Genomic DNA, 26005 nt, shown 5'->3' with positions numbered 1-26005 from the left:
TGTTTTTCAGGCCATGGTTGTGCTTTCAATATGAAAAGTGTTTCTCACAGATGTTTTTCAAGTTAGGCTCCAAATATATTTTAGTTAAGTAAATAGATACATACTCAGACCAGAAGAACCAAAGCAAGATATTTCTGCAAGTAAATTTATAACAAGCACATGCACAGGAAATCTTTATATTTTGTGAAAAACTACTCTATGTACATTGGAAATTTAGCCCAATGTTCAGAAAGCATAACTTAGAATTTCCAGGAATTCGAGGAGCAAAGTATTATTTACCTCCTCTGCTTGGTCAAGAAGCAAATAGGGCTTCATGTGGCTTAATGTATAGGCTACTGACCTTGAAGTCATCATAAGTATGCACAGACTGTGACCTTGGAAAGAAGCATTTCAAAGGGTAGAGGAAGGGAAAAAAAAATCACCAAAATAACAAACAAAAATTACTCCACTAAGATGGTTATAGAAGGCAGTGACTTCCTATAGAAGGCAGTGATGAGAGAAGTAAAAATTAGTACCGAATACAGCTTGACTATCTGGATTTTGATATTTGACTGCAAGGGGTGATGTTGGGTGGGTGAGATGCAGTCAGTCAAGGAAATGATGGCTAACTCTGGAATACTTCTCATTGAACATAAAAACTGTATTAAATTTTTGATTTTGTGAAAACTCTTCATTTATAGAAGTCTGTGTTTTTCCAAGTTTTCAGTCCGATACTTTCCCCAAATGTTTTCTTCATTCCTACACAGTCTATGAAGGCAAAATTCAATGGAGCAACATTCATGATTTCTCAGTTTATGAAGACCATTTAAGCTAAGCTCATGTTTTTCAAGAAGCAGTTTAACAACACTATTGTTGGCTCTTGCTGTGAAAGCTACCTTAAAGTTTTTCAATAATGTAGCAAGTCCTAGACAACGTCTCTTCCAATGTGTTTTAAAAACATTCTAGAGACCTTGTGCTCTTTGTAGGTATGGTGTTTCTAGAAGCAATTAATTTTTGGTGACCCTGGGGATGTAATTTCAGGAAGAAGCTTCTTCTTTCAATGAAGAAAATGCAGTCAAAACGAGAAAATCTCCTGCGTTCCATGGAATAATTATTGAAGAAACTCTTGCAGACCACTGCCTGCATTTTAGTTCTTCACATTTCCAAATTGTTCAGGGAAGCTGACAATTGGAATATAGAAAAATACCAGAAAGGCCTTTGGAGCCTTCTCCAAAGAGCCTTCTCTTGCATCTCTTGAAGTTTTTCTCCCTACAGGCTATTGCCTCTGATAAAAATGAAGAATATCCACAAAGTCTCAGAATCAAGCTCCTTTGCCCTCTTTATTTTTAATTTTTTTTTTCCCAAAAAGACCAATGGACCTTAAGTTATGCTATCTATACTTAAAAAATAAAAAGGCAAAGAAATATAAAAGCAAAAAGAAACTTACATGAAGCAGAGTCATGACAAATCTTAGAGAGTAAAAATAAATTGCTTCATTGAAATTATAAACTCCTCTTGTATGTAATTTATGAAAAGCCAACTGCCATCAAAATTCTTAATTTATAGTGTTCAACAAAATGCTACTAACTGAAAAGCATTAATCAATATCACCAACTTAATGTGCTTTGTCAAACTCTTCAGTCTCTTCTACAAAAGAAGAATATTTTTGACAAGTAGATTGACTGGTGAGCTAACAGTGTTTGACTGAGGGGAGAGTGTACAACACGAACCTTAAAATAGATGTTAGCAGCAATTCTATTTGCTCATACAGAACCAATGTACAATATTATTATTTTGCAAAATATGTCAATAAGACTGATAAATTATTATGTGGTTATAAGAAATTCTGTTTCAAATTGGATTTCATTCTCCTTGTGAAATAATTCATAAAGAGTGAAAATGTGCAACTGATATGATAGATGCCCATTAGACTTGAATAATAATCAAATACAGAGTTCTTTGCTAGCTCAAGTGGTTAAAAAAAGTCATTGAGATTCTGGCTTTCAAGCTTAAGTAAGCAAAATGAAAAATAATATACTTGCTTCTACTTTGTTAAGTTTAATAAATACTGCAGACTTAAGATTGAGAGCAGCTCATTTTAAAAAGAAGGCTTAACTGGAAATCCCATACTTTCTCAGAAAACAAACTACTATTATGTCTTGCTTTTCCTAATTTTCAGGTATTCCAGCTCTTGCAACAAGACTTTTTTTCCCTTAAGTGGGGAGGAGGAAGGAACCAAAATTTAACACAACAATATTATAAGCAAGGCCATACACCTGTCCCCTCATGTAATGCCTGTGCCATTTGGAAGAAAGACTTGTCCACAAGCATTTTCCAAGACTGAGTGGAAATAAGTGGCATAGATTTGACACAGGAAATTTTGTGCCAGACACATATATGTGAGTGAGTAAGCATGGGAGAGTGTGGCACTGGAGTGTGTTTTATTCTGATAATCCTGATGAGGCAAAAGGGCAGCACTTGAGGTAAAGCATTACTCCACTGAAGTATTTCAAGTATCTCCCAAGTCAAAAGAACAGCCTTTCTGGATCAGACCCAGGGATTTATTTAGCCTTTTTGCCTTCAATAGTAGCCACAGAAAGCTATTGAGGGAAAAAAAGAAAAAAGAAAAAAAGACCAAAACAAAACTTTGCAATGCTTTTAGCTTATTTCTTCCTATCCTCTGAATCAGTTTTGGTTCAAATTTCCTGAGCATTTTGTAATTTGTCTACTTAGTAACTCCAACAATGTCTCATTCCAAGCCTTTTTCACACACCTTTGAGACCACGTAAAATTTCATGCCTATGACATCCCTTGGGAAGGTGTTAAACAGGTAAACAATTGCTGTGGGAAGTCCTACAATGGTTCTCAGGTATCATCCCCCAGTGGCAATGAACAGCAGTCTTTCCTCCTGCCACACTACCTGTATTATATGCAGGGGTTTTTGTGATGCAGCTATACCAAGCAAAAATTGTAGGCATTTATTTATCTGTCCCTCTACCAGAATGCCATACTAGTTTTGTGCTTGTGATTAATTTGTTTTTTTGGCTTTTGCTCTTTGACTCATTATTAAAACTCAACTATCAATGAACATATTGAAAATCTATTTTTCGTATTTAAAATTCCTCCAAAAAATTGATAGAATTGTTTTTTTAGCTCTCATACTCAGTACCTTAAAATAGAAAAAAATTGTGTCTTCCAACATTTTAATTACAACACCTAGCACATGTTCCTGCAGGGTCTGAGTGCTAATAATTTTGGTATAATTTTCAGTGCCAAAACACAGGAGACCACTCATGTCAGCTGGCAGCAGAAGAAGTCTCCCAATGAAGTGCAAGAGGCACTGGGAGACAAAGCTCTCGGGAGGGAGGCTGGTGTAGGCAGACCCCTTCATCTACACTGCACATACTTCTGCAATTGAGGTCACAGTGAAGAGATTTTCTACGTTTAGTCCTTCTGGAAGGAGAACATAAGACAAAATTAAACACAGAGAAATTATTTTAGACAGTTAATGAGCCAACCTTGAGCAATAGTCCATAATCTATACCCGTGTGCACAATTTACCAAGTTAGCCTTTCAGAATAACACTTTTATTATTTTATGTTAGCCCTGGGCTAATAGCTTTGGTATTCCCAATTACAGTGAGTTAATTGACTTGTGTAACTTTGTTAACCTCGAATGAGTTGTTTATATGCCCCACCCCATGACAAGGTGAGCAAATTTTCCCAGGAAGAGATCAGAATCCACCTCTAGACTCAGCCTCTCATTCCACGAAACTACAGAGGCCTGCTGCTGATAATGGAAAACTCAAAGTTACCCAAGAGGGACAGAAACATCTCTCATAGAAGATAATATTAGGCAACTATGTGGCTGTTAGGAGGCTTAGAATACAGGGAAAAGAGTAAAGGAGACCATTATGGCAAGTGAGAAATGTGAGTGTTCTGTGTTTTTCTTAAGTTCTGTTGTCACCAATTATTGCAAGCTTTACCCAATTATGAATAATTTGAAATCTCTCATTCCTAAAATCAATGCCTAAGGACATTTTCAGAAGAGAAGTTTAAAAAACCATTCAAGTTGGCAAGAAATAGAAAAAATCAGAAAACAAATCTTCTCCTAAGTGTTTAAAATAAAATACTTTAACTTTGATCTTTGAAAGGAAGAATAGCTGGAATTAATAATTATGAAAGCTAGAGATTTGTTGGTTTTTTTAGGTTTATGTGTGGTTTTAATCAGCAGTCTTTCACATAAAGAAATCGAACCCTTCTTTAGTCACTAGCAGTATTTAAACTTATTTGCTCTTTCAGTGGGAAAAAAGATCATGCATTTCAGCTTTCTGTGGAATTTTCTTCTAAAAGCTATCACTTTTTATTCTCTTTCAATGGAAAATATGTCCCAGTATTTGGCTGAGTAAGAAGTAATGACAGGACAAGACCTCAAATATTTGGATATGCCAATAAGTCATATTGCTTTCTTTAAGATAATCAGTTTCTTAGCTTCAATATGATAATTGTAAAACTATTTGCAGCCTAGGAGAGATAGCTACATGAGTCATAAGGAACACACATACTTCAGATACACTCAGCATTTTTGTTGTGTCTTCTGAGCTGCATCTAAAGAAGGATGACCAGGAGCTCGAGGGAGCTACTCCATTTTTATGAGAACCTTCCTGGAGTGCTGCATCCAGCTCTGGGGTCCCTAACATAAGAAGGTCATGGATCTGTTGGAGCAAGTCCAGAGGGCAGCTGTAATGTCCAGATGATCAGGGGGATGGAGCATCTCTCTTGTGAAGACAAGTTGAGAGAGTTGAGGTTGTTCAGCCCAGAGAAGTAAAGGCTCCAAGGTGACCTTAGAGCACCTTCCTGCACCTAAAGGGTGACTACAGGAAAGCTGGGAAGGGACTGGGAGTGATGGGACAAGAGGGAATGGCTTTCAACTGAAAGAGGGTGATTTTAGATTAGATATTGGAAAGAAATTCTTTATCGCAAGGGTGGAATAGGTTGTCCGGAGAGGCCGTGGATGTCCCATCCCTGGAAGTGCTTAAGGCCAGGTTGGATGGGGCTTTGAGCAACCTGGTCTAGTAATAGGTGTCTCTGTCCATGGCAGGTAGGTTGGAACTTTAAAGTCCCTTCTAGCCAAACCCATTCCAAAATTCTGGGATATAAAAACATACTGGAAAATATGGCAATGACAGGAAACACAGGAATTATTGTTTTATTTCACATTAGTCTACCTGAAACTCTGTAAAAAGAAAATGTATTGAGCTATTTTGCCTGTAGCACTATATACATCTTATTATTCTACACATGTTATGTTTCGTATAACACTTTAGAGGACTTACTAACTATGAAAAACACATTACCCTTAAAAAAGTTATGAAGTACTGAACATGTACAACTAAATATGAAGTTAAAAGTAGCAGCAAAGACTTCCTTCTTCAATCTTATATTTAAATAAGAACACGAAGTGGGCAGCAGGGAAGGATCCTGCAATATCTTTAAAAGGGTAGAGCTACAAAATTTTCGTGACTCACAACTCACAAAATTACAGTATAGGAAAAAAGTAACCTTATGATTCAGACTGTAATTAGCAGCTTAGAAAATGCAGAAGAGAAAATGAGTCAAATACCACAGCCATTCAGGGCCTTAAAAACAAGGACAAGAACTTTAAAATCACTGCACTAAATTTACAGTAAGACCGCATTGAAGAGAATTTTTCAAATTCTTTAAATTAAGATATTTAAATTTAAAATTCTTTAAATTAAGATATTAGTAAAAATAAATAATATTGAATTTAGAGATGAGAGATTTTACATTGGAAAAAAATCCTTTTCCTACAAATAATACCATCAGGAAATTCAGAAAATAAAACAGTCCTTTCACTGATCAACAGTTTCAATTTGTTTACATTAAGACTGCAAAATCTGGTATCAATATTTTTTCCAGAATCAGGATTTCTAATGGCAACAAAGACCATTAGGCTGTAGAGAAAGTATGACACACAAGTTTTGTATTTGAAAAAAAAGAAACAATTGTTTATTTAGGAGAGTACCTGTCATTAAATCTGCTGCACTAGCAAAATGAGGACTGAAAACTAAAGCAAACCATTGAATTGAGCAACTGAAGACATGCACCTCTGCATCTGAGTCTGAGAGGACACACAGAAAATTTACTTGAATACTGTTTTCACATCTTCAGCACTGAGAGGAAATAGAAAACCAAGGCCTGATTCTTATCTCATTTAAGAGCAGCAGTCTTTCTTCATTGCAAGGGAGCCGTTCCCTCAAGGCCTTTCACAGCCAAGACACAGAAAAGCCACAGGGACAGAAAGAGAGTGTCAGCATACAAACTAATAAAAAAGTGTCTTGCAAGCTATTTCCCACAGCCTTCTAGGGCGAACCTAGACTTTTCTTAATAAGCAATCCAGAAAGCACACTTTGTTGCCTGCAAAACTTTACACAGTCTTTTTATACAGTTAGTTTATCTGTCTCTGAGGTCATCTCCTAAAGCTTTATTCTCCAGCTTGTTTTTAGAGGGCCTGGAAACCATTAATCACATGAAATAAACAAAGGATTGTGTTAACTATGTAGTCACTTAACATACATAAATTCATACTGGCATTTTCAGGAACATGTAGGTGTCTACAGGATAGAAAAAAGAACATTTTCCTCTAAGTCCTGATTCTCTACACTTACTTATTCTTTAATCTGTTTCATGCATCATCTTGGGTAGTAGAATATGCACATGTACAGCAGAAATCTTTTCCTTGTTGGCTGTGAGTTGCTCTACAACCAAAACCAACCATTAGTGACAAAAAGAAAGAAAAAAAAAAAAACACAATGCCCTTTTTTCCTCTCTTTTTTTTAAAAGCTCTCCATGCTATTATGTGATATCCAGTGAGCCAGGGGGAGCTGATGATACTCTTGTGATGCATTCCGTATAATGATGGATTTTGTTTCCTGAAACCAGACATTTTTCAAAAATCTTAGTAGATTTTTTGTATGGATGTTTCCCAAACGTGACAATCTGAATTTAACATAGCATCATTATATCAAAGAGAAATAAGAAATGGGTTGGTCTTTTTTTGATACATTAAGCCTAGAAAATATTTCAAGAAAAGGAAGCTTAAATATACACAAACTACTCCAATTTTCAGTGGGGATTTCTGAAGATATAATACAAGATAAATCTAATTAGCTTCAAGGAAATGACAATAAGAGATCAGAGGAGTGAGTAAACTGGTTAAATCTACGTAGACGTCAAAAGATTCTCAACAGAAAAGCACAAGAAAAAGACTAATGAAGGAAATTAGCAACTGTAGCTAGCAAAGTTCAAATTGGATTCCAGAATACCACTGTTAGGTTAATGATTTGTTGCATAACACATGCAGGGAAGAAGGATTTCTGAATATAAAAGGTCTAACATTTAGCTCAGAGCTTCTGTAACTACATCAGGTATACGCTGCTTCTCCCCTTCCGTTCTAGTGGAACAGGGCTGTGAATTTACCTGATCTTGGTTCCTGCACCTGCTAATTAGCAGTATGCTAGTAATTACTGGATCAAAACTGGAGCCTGGCATTTAAAAAAATACCTGAGGAACTGGAGAGCTCCGAGTTTAAACATTGGTGTGGTGGCAATTCTGAAAACCTGTTAGAGATTAATGGCTATGCTCTATACAGATTAGGGTAAAATGGAAGCTGGAGCACAGTCAACCAGGGAAAGAGTCCACAGAAAAGACAGAAGGAAATAAAGAAAGGGAAGAGAAAGACATTTTTTGCACATTCTGCCTAAAGCTAAATATTAAAATAACTTTAAAACAAGTAACCAATAAAAATAGCAAGAAAATGAGGTAGTACAAATTGGGCAAAAAAAATGAAGATTGTTTAGCAAATCTTACTTCAAAATTTAAGAAAAACAAGGCTGTTTCATCATTAAAGCTAACATGAGGACTGGTCTACAGCTATTATTTTGGGACATAGAGCTATTAATGTAGGTCATTCCATATGAGCCCATAGCCACACACTAAAATATCATTGTTGTTTATGCCTAAACAAAATAAAAATTTGGTCTTTCTTTTAACATTACAGTTCATATGATCTTTGGTTCAATGTACTTTAGTCCAAGCAGTGACTGCAGAAAACTGTTCAGTTGCATGAATCTGAATTTACATAGAAGAGCACCTGAGTTTCAAAGTACTAAATAATGAAGAAGAGTTATACTAATATCAGCATTAGTCAACTCAAATGATGCATGGAAATGGCCTTAGATTTTTGATAGCCTTCTGCAAAGAATATGAAATTATGTGCATTTTGCATATTCTGGACCTATTACATGCCCAGCTTTCCAAGGAGGTGTTTTATGCAGAAGCAACATTATCTGAGCAAAGAGCAGCACAGTGACAAAAGGAATGGCAAGGTGCAAGGAAAATGGACCCAAAATCCTACATGGTGATCCTTATCTTCATCTCCTGAACAGGTTACAGCTGTGATAAATCAAATCAATATTTGATAGCTGAAATCAATCGACCACTTATTATACTAAGAAAAAAGACAACATAAAAAGTAACTATGACAAATTCTCTTTCAAGTGTAAGCAAATAGTTGACCCAATGTCATTAACAAATGAGTTTTAACTGAACACTTGAATGAAAATTTCCACCTTTCACTTGTGGTACAGAGCAGCATAATGTAACAGCTTATCCTGGAGAATGTCTTCTTTTAGCACCACGAAAAAGAAAGAAGTTCCTCAGATGTGCATTGGAAGATGCATATAACAGAGACTTTAAAACTTCTTAAAAACTCTAAATATGCAATGGCAATTCATAGCTGTTCTTGTAGATCAGCATGGAAACAGAAAAGAAAAAAAAAAATTAAAAAGTTTCCATGAGTGAGATAGAGCTATTCTTTGATATATAGAGAGAACACCTTTATCCCCAACCAAACTTTCTCATATAAAGACAGAAAAAGCTAAAAAGTCAAATATATGCTTAATTTTGATAGTACAATATATAACAACAGATACAGAGAATATTGACTCAGTGCATGACCCATGAAATATCCCATAAAGCCATAGCATAACTGCATGTAAGCCCTGTAGAAATGTCAATCAGCTGAATTCTGTGGAAATTAACAGAGAAACTGTCTTGAATATGCTGTTAGAAGTCCTCAATCTTGAAAAGCTTCTAAACCCTTCAGCTGAAAACCTGTCATGCTTGAATAACTATAACAAGCACAATAATAGCTGTATAGTCTCTGAGGCAGTTTGGAAAACTACAAGATACTTTGTTATTCTTTTCTGCCAATGATAAACCTCAAGTAATGTGTTGTAGACCATTTATACCACGCACAAAACAAAGAAATCAGTTTATGGAACCATGTTTTCTGCACAAGTCCATTAGCAAAGAATAGATGGGCAAAGACATAATGGACTCTTTATGACACTTTACCTGGAGAAAAAAAAACAGTTATCTGGGGACAAGCAGCTCTATTAAGCATTGAATAAATACAGACAGCCTTTTACTTCATCATTTTGCATTTTCAGACCACCTCACACCCTGACCTAACTAAGCTTCACAGTTACTTCTTCAATATCTTTGAGGTTTAATCATTAGTTTATAAACACAGAACAGAGATATAATGAGGACAATATCCGTTTAGGAGCAGGTCTCAAATTAAAAATTCTCAAGACATCATGAAGGATTCAGAAACACAAGTCTCATTGAAAGCTATCCCCTTTCACTGATAATCCACCATACTGTGGGGTGTCTAGCTCAGATATTTTATTGACGTACTCTAGGCATGTCTTTTTGGATGCTAAAAGGTTAACAAGGAAAGCAAGTCACTTTACCCTTTTGACTGCATGGTGTATTTCATTTTTAGGTACTGCATTAGTTATAATACTGGCCTTAATTAATCACACACAAAATCACACACACAGAATCACAAAGTTGGACAAGACCTTCAAGATCATCAAGTCCAACCCATGCCCTAACACCTCAACTAGACCATGGCACTGAGTGCCACATCCAATTTTTTTTTTAAACACATCCAGCTATGGTGACTTGTAGAGGAGATGAATCTCTACAGACACCCCTGTGAGGCCCCCTTGGTATTCTCTCTGAGATAAGAAAAACTACTTAATTAGAATGACTAATTCTAGAAAAATGTGGACCTTCTCTTATCTTTTTAGAATATTATTGGTTAGAATTGATTCTTTATAATTGGTTGTTTCATACAAAGGAACACTAATGTAGTTGGCAAGGAGTTTCTTTTCTGTACCCTACTGGTTTACTTTTGATTCCTCCAAATCCTATAAAAGTACCTGTAGTAACCCACGTATTCGGATTGCTGCAGGACCCCCTCCATGGGATAAATAAAGCCTGAGGAAAAAGTCTGAGCTGCTCTCTCGGTCTCTTATGTCAGCTGAAGAAGGTCCCTGTTAGCAAAGATGAAATTACAACAGAGCTGACTGCTTAAAGAGGCAGTGCTTACAGACCTTGTAGCTGAAACCTGCCCGAGAAAAGTGGGGGCAGGGAAAAATTTGCAGTGACTCCACCATCTGCCCAGGCAGACCATTCCAGTACTTGATCACTCTTTCCATAAAAAACTTTTTCCTAATATCCAACCTAAATTTCCCCCGGTGCAGCTTAAGACTGTGTCCTCTCATTCTGTCAATTGCTGCCTGGAGAAAGAGAACAACCCCACCTGCCTATGAGCAACTTTCCGGGAGTTGTAGAGAGTGATAAGGTCACCTCTGAGTCTCCTTTTCTTCAGGTTAAACAGCCCCAGCTACCCCAGCCATTCCTCACAGGGTTTGTGTTCCAAGACCCTCACCTGCCTTGTACCCTTCTCTGGATGTGTTCAAGCATCTCAACATCCTTCCTAAACTGAGGGGCCCAGAACTGGACACAGCACTCACATCTGTCACAAAACACAACACAACTGAACAAACATCTTTTACAGGTTCAGTCAAATACCCTGGCTCATCAACACTGTGCATGAATTTAGAGGTTACTCAAATGTCTACCTTTAACCAAGTGAAAGCATCACATTTAATAAGCATTGGTTTTGTGTGTGAAGAGTGCTACAGAAGATATATAGTCAATGTAGAATGTGATTTTTCAGTTTATTGTTCCTCTTGCCATTATGTCAACTGCTCTGCAATCACAGAAGTGAATCACATCTGTCAGTGCAAGTGAAGTCTGAGCAATCATCTTAAAGCATTTGTCTGCAGCATTGCTTAAAGGCTGTTTATATATTTATATATATGATACCAAGATTAAATTTCTATTTTTGTCCTTTATGGATATTTCCTATTGCATAACTATTTTCTCTCTCACTATATCTCCCAGAATATAGTGTTATGTGTTAGAGCAACCAGCTGTAGAAACCAGAAGTTTGCATTGCTCCTGTCCCTAATGTATTTTGTTTTGTAAATGAGATCATTAACATTTCAGTATCAGTAATTTGACCAAGATTTTTATTACTTCTATTTGTGAATCATATAGTATGGAATTGTGGATATAGATTAATTATGCATTTTGGAGAAACCAGAGGCAGATATACAACCTCCCATGAATGAACACCCCACTATAAATGCTTAACATGATTCAACCTTGCTCATAGTCAGTTTTTTAACGTTAGGATTGTAATTCTGATATGTCACCCACTTTCACTAATTTTTTTGTCTTTTTCAAACTGTGGGTCACACCTAATAAATAGTCAATTTGGAATAATCACATGTTGGATAATGGTCTGTCAGCAAGATGTGCTGGTTCCAAGTAACATATATCTCAAACTTTTCATGTCCACATTAGCACTAAAATCAGCAAAAGAGATATCTGGCCTTGCATAACTGAGAGTAGCTTAAATACTCAGCTATTTTACAGTATGCTTAGCTTCTTACATTTAAATATTTTCTTTTAGGATAAATATTTAGGTATTTTGAATAAAATTTTACATATGAGGCTAGTGTCATGAGGTATGGGAAAGATATAAAATTTTACTCAGTTTAATATCTACAATGTACAAGTCCAACAGGAAGCTAATACCTTGTTAGCACAACATTTAACAAGAGAATAACAGATCTCATGCTTACAAGTGGTTTTATTCAGATAGTTCAGGGAATTCAGTCTGTATCTCCCATGCCCTATGAAGACTTTCAATTACTGTATTTCCACTCAGTATGATTAATGAAAAGTGTTTCCTTCTAACAGAAATACCCCAAGATATAAATTACTGTGTTAACAATTTTAATTACTATTCCCAAGCAAACAGACTTATTTGGAGTCATTAAGTATATTAATTTCAGATTAGTTCAAACCCAACACAATAAAGAAATACATCTGCTCAAAGCTACCACAGACAACTGTAGCATCATAATACAATAGACTCAATCCTACATTATTTTCTGCTCTACATAGCCAAGGCTTCTCAAGCTTAATAAGCAAATCTCTATTGAGTTGAATGATTTTCAGATTACCAGTGGCAAAACCCTTGTGCTTGATAACAATTCTAATTTTGTATCTAATCCTGTTTTCCTAGAACATCGTCATCAATGGCATATTTCAGCCGAAGTTCATTTATAAGATTTTAAACTTTTAAGGATTAACACTGATATTTCAGTGGCTCAGATTTTGCCCAAAACAGTTCTTGCAAGCTTTAATCTAGAACGGGACATGCCCTTACTACTACCAATTCTTAGCAACTTAACATTACTGCGACAAGAAGCACAGAAGAAGGAAAAGAGGTTTAAGTCCTGAATTGTACTTCACAAAGTTTTAGAATGAAGAAAAAAAAGGTAAAGTTTCCGCATCACATTAAAACTCAGCTGGGAAGTCTTGCAAGTCTAAGCTCACTCATTTCACAAACATTCCAACAGTTTAGCACTTTCTTCTCATACATAATCTTTCATCTGAGTTTTTGTATGTACAAAAGTCAGGGATGTATCCCTGTTATGACCTATACTCTAGACAATGTGGAAGTTTATGGACTAAGGAAAGTCTGCTGGGAACCTACCTACTGTATAATACATACTACACCCTGAAAATCAAAAATTATTTCTCTTTCCTCAGATCTGAGAAGCATAGATAACTAATAGCTACACAATTTCAGAAGAATTTATGCAGAAAGACAAATAATTATATTAAACATGGGCTATAGGAGTTTCAGAACATATACAGAGTTCTGATCATATTAAACAATAATTTAGAAAATGAAATTATATTAAATAAACAGAGGACTCAGAAGGAAATTTTGGTGTAATTTAAGACTCCTGCATTTGTTAGACAGGCAATAGCCTCACTTTGAAAAACATTCAAAACACACCTATGTTGGCAACATTTGTTTTGCTCTTTCCTGCAATTTATTTTAAAATAATAAAAATTTGTTTCCACCATACATTCTACTCATTTTGTACTTCTTTTTTCAAAACCTCTCTACAGAATTTCACTACTTTGTGGTCATTTTTCTTTGATGTTCAAAATTATTCACTGGTATTTTCCTGTCTTAGTATATATACAAGCATTTTGCATTTTAAAAATTGTTCTTTGAAATACACCTAGAAGTATCAGTACTGAGCCATTTCCACATAAAATTCCTCATAATTTCAAACTAGAAAACATTACTAGTTCATGTTTATTGTGGCCCTCCAGCAACTCTCAAGGGAGGTCATAGAGAACTGCATGACAGCCATGAAATTATGCTGTATCATTAATAAATAACTTAACATACATGTCAAAATCCCTCAGCTTCTAAAGACTGCTTTAGTAATTACGTTACATTAATCTTAAAACAATGACATTCTGCCCTTTCTTTCTTTCTTCTTTCCTGTACCTCCATTTGGTGGAATATTTCCTACTTATCAGCAATTTCTTATGAATGAGACTACAGAGGTTTAAAATTGTTAATGCAAATCAAGTCACTTGATAGCTTCAGAGTGAACAAACACTAATATTTTTTCTAATTGCCTAATACTTTCTCCTGAATAACTTGCAAACATTTGAAACAGACTTCTATCATTAGCATAATATAATCATAATGCTCCCATTTAATTACAATTTATTTGAATTACTAATCATCAGTTTCATACTTTAAAGTAATGGAAACATTTTGCAAACTGCAATGTACTATCTGCCTATCAAAACATCAATATAAAGACAAGTTACAATATACATAGCTTTTGTTAGCCATTGTCTTCAAAAATAATTTCTACTTCTTTTGCAACCTCTGTGACAGACTTAAAAAAAAAAATTAGGTTTGATGCATGTCCATGAATGATGCAAAGAGAACTGTCTCCCAGGAACAATTTATCCAAACTCTTGGGTTTTTTCCAGCCTATGCCACTAATAACCTCAGTGACTGGCATTGTCCCTGTAAGAATGAGTCATCTTAAATTTGAAGGATATCAACTGCATTTTTATATCCCTGTTAAAAATGAAGGACTTTGTAGTCAAACAGAGCATTATTTCCATTTCATCTCCTCTAATTTATGTAAATGGTATAACAGTTGAACACAGAATGTCAGCTAGGCGAAATGACTGAAAACTGTCAGGATCAAACCTTCCATACTTTTCATTCAAGCTGTAACTCCTGTTTCATCTTGTATGTGTGTGCATCAATACTTGTTATTTACTATTTGCCACATATTCCATATGCCTATGTTTCTACATGCAAGTGAGAAAGAGGTCAGCACTTTTCACCCTATACCCCCTTTCTGTCATGTCCTTCTCTCTTCTACATGCTCATCCTCTTCATTATCACATCTGTGGTGGGAGATGCACCAAGGAACTGTCAGCAAGCTTCTTGCTAAGAGAAAATGCTGCTTTTAGCTTTGTTGTGAAAGCCAGACACGAAGTCTATTCATAGGAAAAGTTCACCACAGTGACTAAGGAACTAAAGGACCACATTTTTTCTTATTTATCCAAAGATTTCTACATGTGAGAGAGAATTTTAAACAGTGGTGGAAAAAAACTTTCTCTAAATAAGAGATCCAAGCCGAAATCTAAACTCCCAGTCAAATTATTTGCTAAAAGTGAATCTCCTTGAACAGAATACAAGCCAGAAGCCTGACTGTTACTCAAGGACCTTCCAAAACCTACAGTTGAAAAAGGCATGCATATGTTTTAAAGCTACTCAAACAGTTAGTTGTTACTAAAAACTGTCCCTGCTGCCGGCAAATATGATTTCAATGCTCAACCTCTCAGCAACATTTGCTACAAGAATGCCTTTTCTACTAAAAATCAAAAATTTAAATTAATAATGGGTGAACAGATGGAAAATTAAAGCAATTGATATATCTGAATTATATAGGTACTTAATCACTTTGTTATCTTACTCTGAATTGCTCATTTATACAACAAAGGCTCTAGAATTACAAAATAGTTTGTCATTGTACATTCTCCACTAGCAATTCAGACTATATCCAAGTTATTGCCATTAGCATAAACTTTTTTAATAAATCTGCCAGTTCTGTATGGCTTCTGTAGATGAATAACTGTCTCCCCTTAAACACTACCAAAAAGCTTTAATCAATTTCAGAAAGTTATCACACATTTATTCCTCTTATTCTTTCTACTAGAAGAAAGATTTCTTCCATCATCAAACTCATTTCATTCCAGTATTTATTCTTAACCTCCAGGAAGCCTTAGCCTGACACGGGGTGACTTTAAGTCTCTACCCTTAAAAGTCAATAATAATAATGCATGGCAGACAAAGTAGCCAAATTGTGACTTCTCTTTCTGAGTACATATAGTACCTGTCCAAGGTGAGTGAGTATCTCTTTTGATGGCTTTGGCAACTCTGATTTTTCCCTGCTGGCTGTTCAGAGATGCAAAAGCAAATCCACCTGATCCCATTCTCCTTTGTAGTGCCGTGGACTCTAATACTTTGTATCTATGTTTCTGCCATATTTGACTTCAAAAGACAGTGACACTGTACACATGAAAAGCTTCTACAAAGCATCCCTCACACACCTTTTTTGAAGATCAAATAAAACTCCAGGCATTAGTATTACAATTTTGATATACACTACTTGCAAGAAATAATGGAAGAAAATCACCACTTCACTGTAATAGGTTTTTTCCCTTTAAGAAAAAAAGCAGGTCTTTTGTTCAAATGAACGTGGTTTCTTTTAAGATAGAAATGCCAAACAAAATTTAAAACAAATGTATACACATCATGACAGGCCTCTGCATTAGCAGAAACTCACAGATTCCAGTCAATTTCACTTTTTGTAGAATTTGCCTTTCATGTAGTCACTATACTGATTGTATTTCCATAGCTACCTCTGCAACCAGTGTTTCTGCCTAGTTTTTCAGAAAAAGAAGCAGCTGCTTAAATATTATTTTTCTCCTCCTGAATTCACCTACAGCTATAAATTACTAAGATTAATTGAGGGTAAAAAATAGTGAAGATTGTAGGCATTTGGATTCTTTGGAGGAATAGATTAATTTTATTTTTGTTTTTTTAAAAAAAAAATTTGCTTTTAATCTTTCTCATATCTGTGTTTTGCCTCCCATTCATCAATCCTCATTTCTAATCTGCAACATTACTGCTGCAAAAGGGAGGAGTGAATTGCAACATACATTTATATTTCACTTGGTAAACTATTCAAGATGCAAGTACAAATCAGTTTCCTAGTAGTGACATTTGAGGTAGAATGATTGTGACAAAGAAAAGTATAAAATTTTCTAATATATCTATTTGTGCCATCCCATCCTTAAGGGGAAAAGATTCATAGATGCTCATGGTTGAAGGGAACAACATAAGTCAAAGGATCTGCAAAAGCTTACAAAGTGGAATGGAAATCAGGATATTAGTCCCTGAACTCCTAGTACAAGCACACTACAGTGGGGCTTTGGATAAAAGGGTAGGCTGAAAGAGAAAAAAGAAAGAAAATATTAATTAAAGATGGGGAGAGAGAGATTCACTTTATGAGGGATGGAGAGCTCTGAAAAAGAGTATTGCCCTTACAACTGTAAACCTACACAAGTAGTAGGGCTATTCAAAGTAAGATTTTTTTTCTATCCATTCAGACCTGGGAAATACTGAAAAGATATTAAATGCAAAAGAACACTGCATGTGCCATTTCCCTCACAAAACGTAGAACAGAAATGATCTCAAATAGTCCTGATTAAAAATAAACAGGCAATAGTTGATCTACAATTGCTTTTAGTAGTTTACCTTGCAACAGTATGAAAGCAGGATGACTCCCTCAAGAGCAGGTAATGGGCTAAAAAATTGGTTAATCACTTTAGAAAGAGTAAAATCTTGCCCAACAATGAAATATTTAGAAATTAACAAAAGAAAGGGAACCGTGCAACTTTAGAAGGCAGAGATTTACATTCTCAAGCCATTAGCACAAAGATGATTCCACCACTGAAAATAGAAAATTACATTAGTTTATTCTGTTCAGTTGAATAAAAACAAAATATTGCAGGAATCAGATACCCTGCTTCAAAATAAGTCCAGTCAAAATTAAAAAATGTGATAATGTTCTGCAATCACCAACAGACTGCTTTCTTGAAGAAACCAGTAATCATACTTTGGTCTTTAAAAATACACTTCTACAGCACAGTCTCCTTCTAAGAGCTCATCTGTGAGGCAAAAATTAATCCTACTTTCAAAGACTTCTGTTGTTCTAAGAATTTTGAGAACAAACCAGAAAAGCTCAACTGCCAGCAGACTTCCATCCTTCAAATTGCTGTCAAAGAAAACCAACAGTGACACTTCCCTATTATTGTCAACGACAAAGTCAAGGGTCCTGCTATAAGATGACCACGGATCACGCACCCTGTTACAGAATGACAATTCTTGCAGAACCCTGCTGCACATTGTAGATAAGCTCTGGGTTTTTGCAAGTTGCTCCTCCTTTGTCAGTGTTAATTTTGGTTGAAGTAGCATTAGACCAGTATGAAGGGCTTTTATAACTTTCTTACAACAATACCTCACAGTTTATCTTGCTCTTGGCTCTGATGAAACCTAAAGAATTCCAGCACTTTGTTTTTGGCTTTTTCTTGTCCACTTTTCCTTCTGTATACATTCTTGATTTCTGCCAACAGTACAAAACTGCTCTGAAACTGGAGGCAAAATTACAGAAATGTCCAAGTTGGCTTTGTCCTTGGGACCTCATCCCTATAATAAAATAGTAATGAAGTGTGCAATTTTTGTTCAGATATGTTTATATGCATCAGGATATGCTGAATTGTGTTCCATATACTTCCTGTTTACTATGAACTGGTTTAAAATTGGATTTAAATTGGTCAGCCAACCTCAGCACATACCTGTCCATGGTGAAAACAAAAAGTAGTTGCTTCTGGAAGCTGTTGAAACAATGGGAAAGAAATCCAACCATCCTGTCCCCTGGTAACATTGTGGAAAAAGAATTCCTACACTGTGAAAAAGATTCAGAGTTTCTTGGTTGTCATGTCATCCATGACAGCTTCCTATACCCTTCTAAAGATTAAAAACTTGCCCATTCCCATCATCCTCCTTTCAGTCAAAACATTTCACCAAGTCTTCATACTTCAGAAGTATCTCTCCCAGAAATATAACAACAGCATAAATGTAGGGAGAAAAAACCACAGATTTAGTGTCAGTATAAATAAATGTAGTAAAAAAATAGACTCTTTTTGAGTAAATAAATTTTAATTGCCTTATGTTGAAAGGGCATTGCATAATGCAGTTTTCCCAGTGTTCACTCTGAATTAGTTCATGAACACATATAATATCTCTTGATATTTGTTGAGGCATAATCTACTTAATATTAGGAACATTTTATTTTAATTAAACTCCACCCCCAATAATACATTTTATATCATATCTTCCATATTGTATTTACAGTCTCTTTCATTTAAATGTTTTTTAAGAAATCAGTGCTCTGATATGTCATTATGAAAAATACAATATTTTCTGTAAAAAGTATATGTCAGACTTATCTGTAGTTTTATACATTTTGTCCTTTAAAACTCTGATAATTGCTACTCATGTATGACAGAAAAATTGGTCTCAGCCACCAACATGCATATATCTTTCCCCTAGCTCAACCCTTTTGTGTACCCATAGAGTAGAAACAAATTCCTAATGACACTGGTCACCAGTACCAAAACCTCCTCTACAGATCACTGGAAAATCCTCTCCAAATACCCTCTTCATTTCAGGTCATCACAAGACCAATAGAATGACCAAACATGACTCCTGAATAACCCAGATAAATTACATTTGACTGATCTCCACCTCTTTCATGTACTGCTTTCTATGTCATTGAACTGGCAGAGCTGAAACTCTCCAAAGGCTGGGATGTATCTCACATTTCCTACTCTACAGAGTAAACTGCAACTCAATAGGAATCTACTGCCATCTTCCTCTCCTTTGGTTGACTGCAATCACTCCACCTGATCCTGCTGTTCATGTGATGATGGTCATATTTTTCATCCCAGGAAGAAATTAGAAGAAAACCAGAGTTTCTGGATCACAATTAGACTAAGGCATTAAGCCAGAAGCTTAACTATGCATCACTGCTAAGAAAGGAGTTCTGCAAATGTTTACAGAAACAGCACTTGGAATCTGGGGAACTACTTGTGTCCAGCATTAAATACCAGCTGAGAAAATTATTTCTAAAATTTGGCTTGAGGCATGGAAATCTACATCCAATAAGAGTTCTAGCCATTTATATGCTATAGCAGAAGTCTGACTTGAAAGGCATGAATTTCTGTTATACACGTGATAATATATTTGGGAGAATGTGGCAAGCTAGTGGCCAGGATGTGTACAAAGTTTGTAAGATAGGAACAAGCTTTCTACTAATACTAAAGAATAAACTTTCTTCATCAGGCTATATTTACAAGATACAGTAAATAGGACCTAAGATATCCTTATAGGCACTCCTTTCCTAAAGAACATGTATGTTTGCATCATCTAATAAGTAGGTATGCACATTTTAAAAAGTTGGGGCTCAAACTTCACTGCAAAAAAATATATTTTAAATGAAATATACATGATTCTTCAAGCAATGTGTTTAGAATTATGCATATTTACAACTGTTATCATTTACATATATTTAGTGAATATTTATGGTCTAATTCGTTGTATATCAATGCTGAGCATTTAACTGCATTTACATGATCACTGGGCTGTAAAAACATTGACTCGTTTTTATCAATTAGATCTTAATGAATGGCAAGAAAATGATGTGTTAATTTATCATGAATATCTGCTTAGGAGACCTGACATAACACCAGCTGTCCATATTTATCTGATTTATACAATACTTCTGATACCTGGAACTATGAAACAATACCAGAGCACTGTAAGAGAAAGGTTTATGATGCATTACAAAAATTCCATTCCTGCCAGTGTCTGTCATCCATAAATAAGTTGCTGGCTCACTTGTGTTCAGTTGTGAATCACTTCATCCACCAAAGGTACATTGCAAAATAGATATATCTAGGAGGATGGCTGCAGATACTTATATTCTTCATTCTTTAATTTTAGTTTGTAAGCACCATTTTCCTCTGCATTACAGAAGAACTTCTAAAATACAAGTAACATGAGAAAGAGATGTAATATTATGGTCCACATATGCATTGCTAGGAATGCCAAGCAAAAAAAAAAAAATGAAAATGCTGGGAAAAAATGTGGAAAACTACATTTAGAGAAATAAATACTTTGCTTCCTATATGACACCTTCACTTTCAAGGAATATTCTTTGTTTTTCTTGGAGGGTGGAGAAGTATATAGAAAGGAGAGGTTCACATTTATATACTTCATCTTAAATACAATCATCCAAGGCCTCTTTAAAATGTATTAATTTTCTTCGCATCATATTATTTGGTATCTTCATTTATATCCTGTCACTGTGAGCACATTTATACTTACTTTGCTTTAAGCATGTGACTAATGGAATTTTGTAGCTACTTAAGTAACTAAAAAAATTAAAGGACAAAAAAATGAGGGTCTTACTAGACTGTCATGAGAAAGGCAATACTAGTAATGGTGCTGGAAAAAATACAGTTAACTACTTAATATTAATGTGGGTAGAGTTGAGGCTTCAAATCTCATCATAGTATTACTTAGTCTTAAAGCAAAATAAATAAAATGGGTAAAAACTTCAGTGATGTACATAATCAATAAATAAGACATTGTAAAAAAAAAAAAAAGCATGGGTGCTGGTACTAGAACCAATCTCCCACAAACAACCCATTCCCCTTTCCCACTAATCTTCATGTGGAAGATTAAAGGAAGGGCATTTCCAGGAAACTTAGTTAGAGTTCAACAAGTGCAATGTACTAGGTATGTTATGGTGGCACCAAGTAATATGGTAGCACTTGCACAGTAATTCATATCACTTCAGTGTTCTGTGCTGCCTCAGAGCTTATTATCCAGTCTGGTCCCCTTCCTTTCTCTACCAAGAAACAGGATGATTTGCTCAAGCAGCAATAACAGCTATGCTCCTTCCACACTGCAGCTAAAGGTAAGGTCTCAATTACCCAGCAATCGTATAATTCTGCTCCCAGAGTGCTGTCAGTACCTTGCTTTTCCTGGAACTGCCAGAACAAATGTGTTGCATGCACGATATAAACCCAATTTGTAGATATAAACTCTGGAAACAACCCTCAAACAGAACGCAACCCTACATAAATCTAATGAATTTTCCTACAGAGAACAAAAATTACCTGTAATTGCCAAATGAAGTCTGTGAATTCAGAACACCTGTTAAAATTAAAAGTGCAAGACTCTTATTATACAGTCTTTGCACTTATCAAAATGCAAAGAACAGCCTATCATAGCCAATCTTATTAAAATTAATTGGTATCTTGTCTCAAATACATTAGGTCACAAGGAAAAGCTCAGGCTATATATAAAATGTTTGAGACATTCATGCAACGTACCATTTTCCATTGGTTTTTCACAATTTCTAAGTGGCTTAGGCAATCAGTGACACACAGTAAAATTCCAATGAAATCATGGCTGCATTACTATTAATTGTGACTAAAGTGTGATCAAAGGATCTTTTAAATGGCATAGACAGTGAAACTGTTCCATAATCCCAGGATACAGAAAGAATCTCCAGTTTAAAATGCACTTTACACAGGCCAATTTGAAGGGACTGTCTGTCTAAGTCCAACCATGTTCCTTACATATATCATGTGCATGAGAAAAATCAACAGAAGGAGGAAATAAACGCTTGAATTTGAACACTGATGTGAATATGTAAATAATTTCACTATTGAAAAATGCAATAAACTTCATAATTCCTAACAAAAGTATAAGAAATTTGTAACTTCTGGGAAAATTGACTTTAAATATCATTCCATATAATAATTTAAATATAATTTCAAATTATATTTTTGGTCTGTCATTTGAAAAATAGAACTGACCATCCATTAAAGCATTCATGGGATTATTCTATCACTGCCTAAGTGTTTTTACTGGTATAAAATGAATTCAGTACTGGATGCATAAACCTTATTTGAAAAGACTGGCAAAGATCTCAAACAATTAAATGGTCAAGACTTCATACACCATGTCTGGCATGCTTTCAGTGAATCGTTTTGTTGTGCAGAGTGGTACATTTGTCAAACACCACACACACATTTTTCATCAGTTCTGTAAAAATTGATCTTGTCTCTTTGTTTCTGCTTCTAAGCATGCTTCAGTTATCTTCAGAAGAATTAAAAGTTGGGAGAATCCAGCCATAAAGACATGTGCCATGGAACTGAAAGGTAAAAAGCCAAGTCGATTCCAATAAAAAAATTAATTAAAAAAAAATCTCTGGTAAAAATTATATGTACCGGGTTTTTTAACTGAACACGCTGAAGTTATCAAACACGGGAAGAAAACAATGGGCAAGTTACAAAAGCAGAAACCACCGTTCACAAAACTTCTATTCCAGACATTCACAATTGCTGAAATTTTGATGTTTACACCAGAGACAAATCAGAATCATATTACCTCTACAAAACCTATTTTTAAAAACTACTTTCAATTTTCACCAATGTCTTTAAAACTCCTACAAATTATAGGCATCTGGAGAAGTTAAGATATCATCCCAGAATATCTTTAGTTAGTGAATTTCAGTAACTGAGTGCTGGAATGCTCAGACACCCTCTAAATGCTCTTAAGTTTTAGGCTGTCTCTGAGCCTCTCTACCACTATGTTAGTTCAGAAAAATGATGAGATGAGAGAAGAGAGAAGTTGCAATTAAACAGAGTACACAGTCATCATTTAGTTCAACTGTCTGACCTCTTCAGGTCTGATCAAAAGTTATAGCATTTTATTAAGGGTGTTGTTCAAATGCCTCAAACACTGACAGGCTTGGGGCATCATCAACCACCCCTCTAGGAAGCCTGTTGCAGCATTTCAACTCCTTCTCAGTAAAGGGGCAAAAAAGCCCAGTTCTGTAGAGTTTAAAAGCATGAAAGGACAGCTTGTGTGAAACTGCAGGCAGAATAGTGCATGATTGATTCTGAGCTACTGAGCTTGAAGCAATATAAAAGGTTTCATTTCAAGTGCCAGTGATGAATCATGCTGAGCCTGGCCTGGGCTCCCCATCTGCATGCAGGGGAGAGTGCATATTCCCTGTTCTGCAGAGTTTTTGTGCTGTTTCTGCAGAAATCCAGCCTCAGAGATGGAGGAATGACAGCGTTGTGAACCATGTCAGATTTGTATCTCCTGATGCTGCACTCAGACACCACGTACTGTCTTGAGGCAGACAAGGCTTGTTGTTACACAAGAGGTGTCTGTCAGAGCACGAGAATGTCAGAACACAAAACTGGCTCAGAGAAGTATCTCATTTCCTCTGATGTACTACAGTAACCTCTGATTTTCATTCAGTGTTTCCATTTACGTGCAGGAAAAACACATATTCTGAGCTTTGGGTGTATTAGATTTGCGTGGCAAGGTTTTGGAGCTGTAGAGGTGGCTTTTGTGAGAAGCTGCCAAAGGCTTTCCCTATGACCAACACAGCCAATGCCAGCCAATGACAGGACTGACGTGCTGCTTGCCCAGGCTGAGCCCAACAGCAACAGTGGTAACTCCTCTGGGATAACGTGACTAAGAGGGGCAAAGCTGCTGCTCAGCAGTAATGACAGCTGGAGAAAGGAGTGAGAATATTTGAGAGAAGCAGATTCCCCTGCAGACCATGTTGAGGCAGCTGTCCCCCTGCAGCCCATGGGAGTCCACAGTAGAGCAAAGATTCAGTTGTAGCCATGGAGGATCCATACTAGAGCACATGAATGCCCAAAGGAGTCTGTGACCCTGTGGGGAGCCCATGCTGCTGCAGCCTCCAGGCAGGAGGTAGAGTAAATGGGGAATAAAGTTGAGCCTGGGAAGAAGGGAGGGAAGGGGGAACTTGTTTTTAAAACTTGGGCTTTTTTCTCATTACCTTATCTGATTTGATAGGTAATAAGTTAAATTATTTTTTCCCAATTCAAGTCTGTTTTGCCCATTATGGTAATTGATAAGTGATCTCTCCCTGTCCTTACCTCAGCCCCTACAAGGCTTTCATGATATTTTTTCCCCTATCATGTTGAAAAGATGGAGTGATAGAGCAGCTGTGGTGGGCACCTGGCACTCAGCCAGCATCAACCCAGCACAGAATTAGTATACAATGCATTTGCTGGAAAATGCACACACATACTCATGAAAACATTACAGTCCCTATTCCTGGAAGACTGCAATTCAAGGTGTTAATCCTGCACTTAGCTTTACAGAGATAAATCTTAAAAAAAGGGAAAAAAAGGTAAAAAATCTCCTTGAACTCAGCAGCGCTCCTTGCAGCCACTTGAAAATTGCTGCAGGTTTAAGGGGGTAGGTGAAGAGGCTTTACAAGTCACTGAAACATCACAAAAGGGATGATATTTACACATGTGAAAAAGAACAACAGAATAGGTTTGGAATGAGAACTAAGACTGAGAATAATATTAGGTGTTAGAAGCCAAAAAAAATAGTGCACATAGGCAAAATGTAATGATTCCAAGCAGAAAAGACACAAGATGGAAACGTCAGGGCATATGAGATTATCTTGATAAAGTGAACACATAGAACATGCACTGAGATACTACAGCACTATGATATCTGGAGTAGAAAGAGAAATGCAAAGCTCAAGTTGACTGGTGAAGCTGTAAATGGCCCAGAGGGGGTTAAGAAGAGAGCTACCAGCCTAGGCAGCAGGGGAACAAGTGATGGAGAAAGACTGCTAGGCACCCTTTACATAAGGATGCTGCTGTGATAAACTGTGGGAAAGGGGAGCCTGCAGGAGAGCCCTGGCAGCCCAGGCTTGTGATGTTTCTAATGTTTCCTTCATTTCTATGAAAAAGCAGCAGCAAAAGAGTCAGAACTGCTGAGAATGAACATGAAGAACAATAGCACATCACTGAATCTGAAATGGATATAATGGATCAGATCATTTTCATCACTGAAGGCAGTAATATCAGAAGAGAAAGAACCCTTTATCATTCTGTGATTTCTCACAGTATCATCTCTTATATCGACAAAACTGAACAGTTCAACACCTTTTTTATTTAGTATTACACAGCTAATCTCTTAAACTAAACACAAACATCATAGCCTAATTTTTGAACAACTAAAAGGTGCACAACATAGTCATGGTGCAAGTAAAAACAAAAGCAGTGATCAAAAGAAAGATTTTGAAGTGGAGAAAAAGTCAACTCTCCCCCACTCCAAATGCTTTTTTGAAGCTGAAATTCATGAGCTGAGTTAATGCAATGATAAATGTTTTCAAAATACAGTTTATGGGTGATGGAACTAATACAAGGTTTGAAAACACTCTTTCAAAGGAGCTGAGACATAAAATGCTTCTAGTGTTATGACTTTTCTTTTACAATTTTTACTCAGAATAGGAAAGAAATGAAGACTAAAATAGAAGAGACAAAAGAATATTTTTCTTCAAAAGGTCATTATGGTATTTTTAATTTTTTTTTTACTGAAGCAATTTCCCGAAAAATAATAAGTTCTTTGTGTCAACTCCTTAGTAAATTGAATTAAAGTTCGTTCTGTAAATGTAGTTATTCTCATT

This window comes from Cinclus cinclus, chromosome 1, assembly GCF_963662255.1.
Source record: "Cinclus cinclus chromosome 1, bCinCin1.1, whole genome shotgun sequence".
Taxonomy (NCBI): Eukaryota; Metazoa; Chordata; class Aves; order Passeriformes; family Cinclidae; genus Cinclus; species Cinclus cinclus.
The sequence above is the reverse complement of the archived record's forward strand: the minus strand, read 5'-3'. Positions refer to the sequence as shown.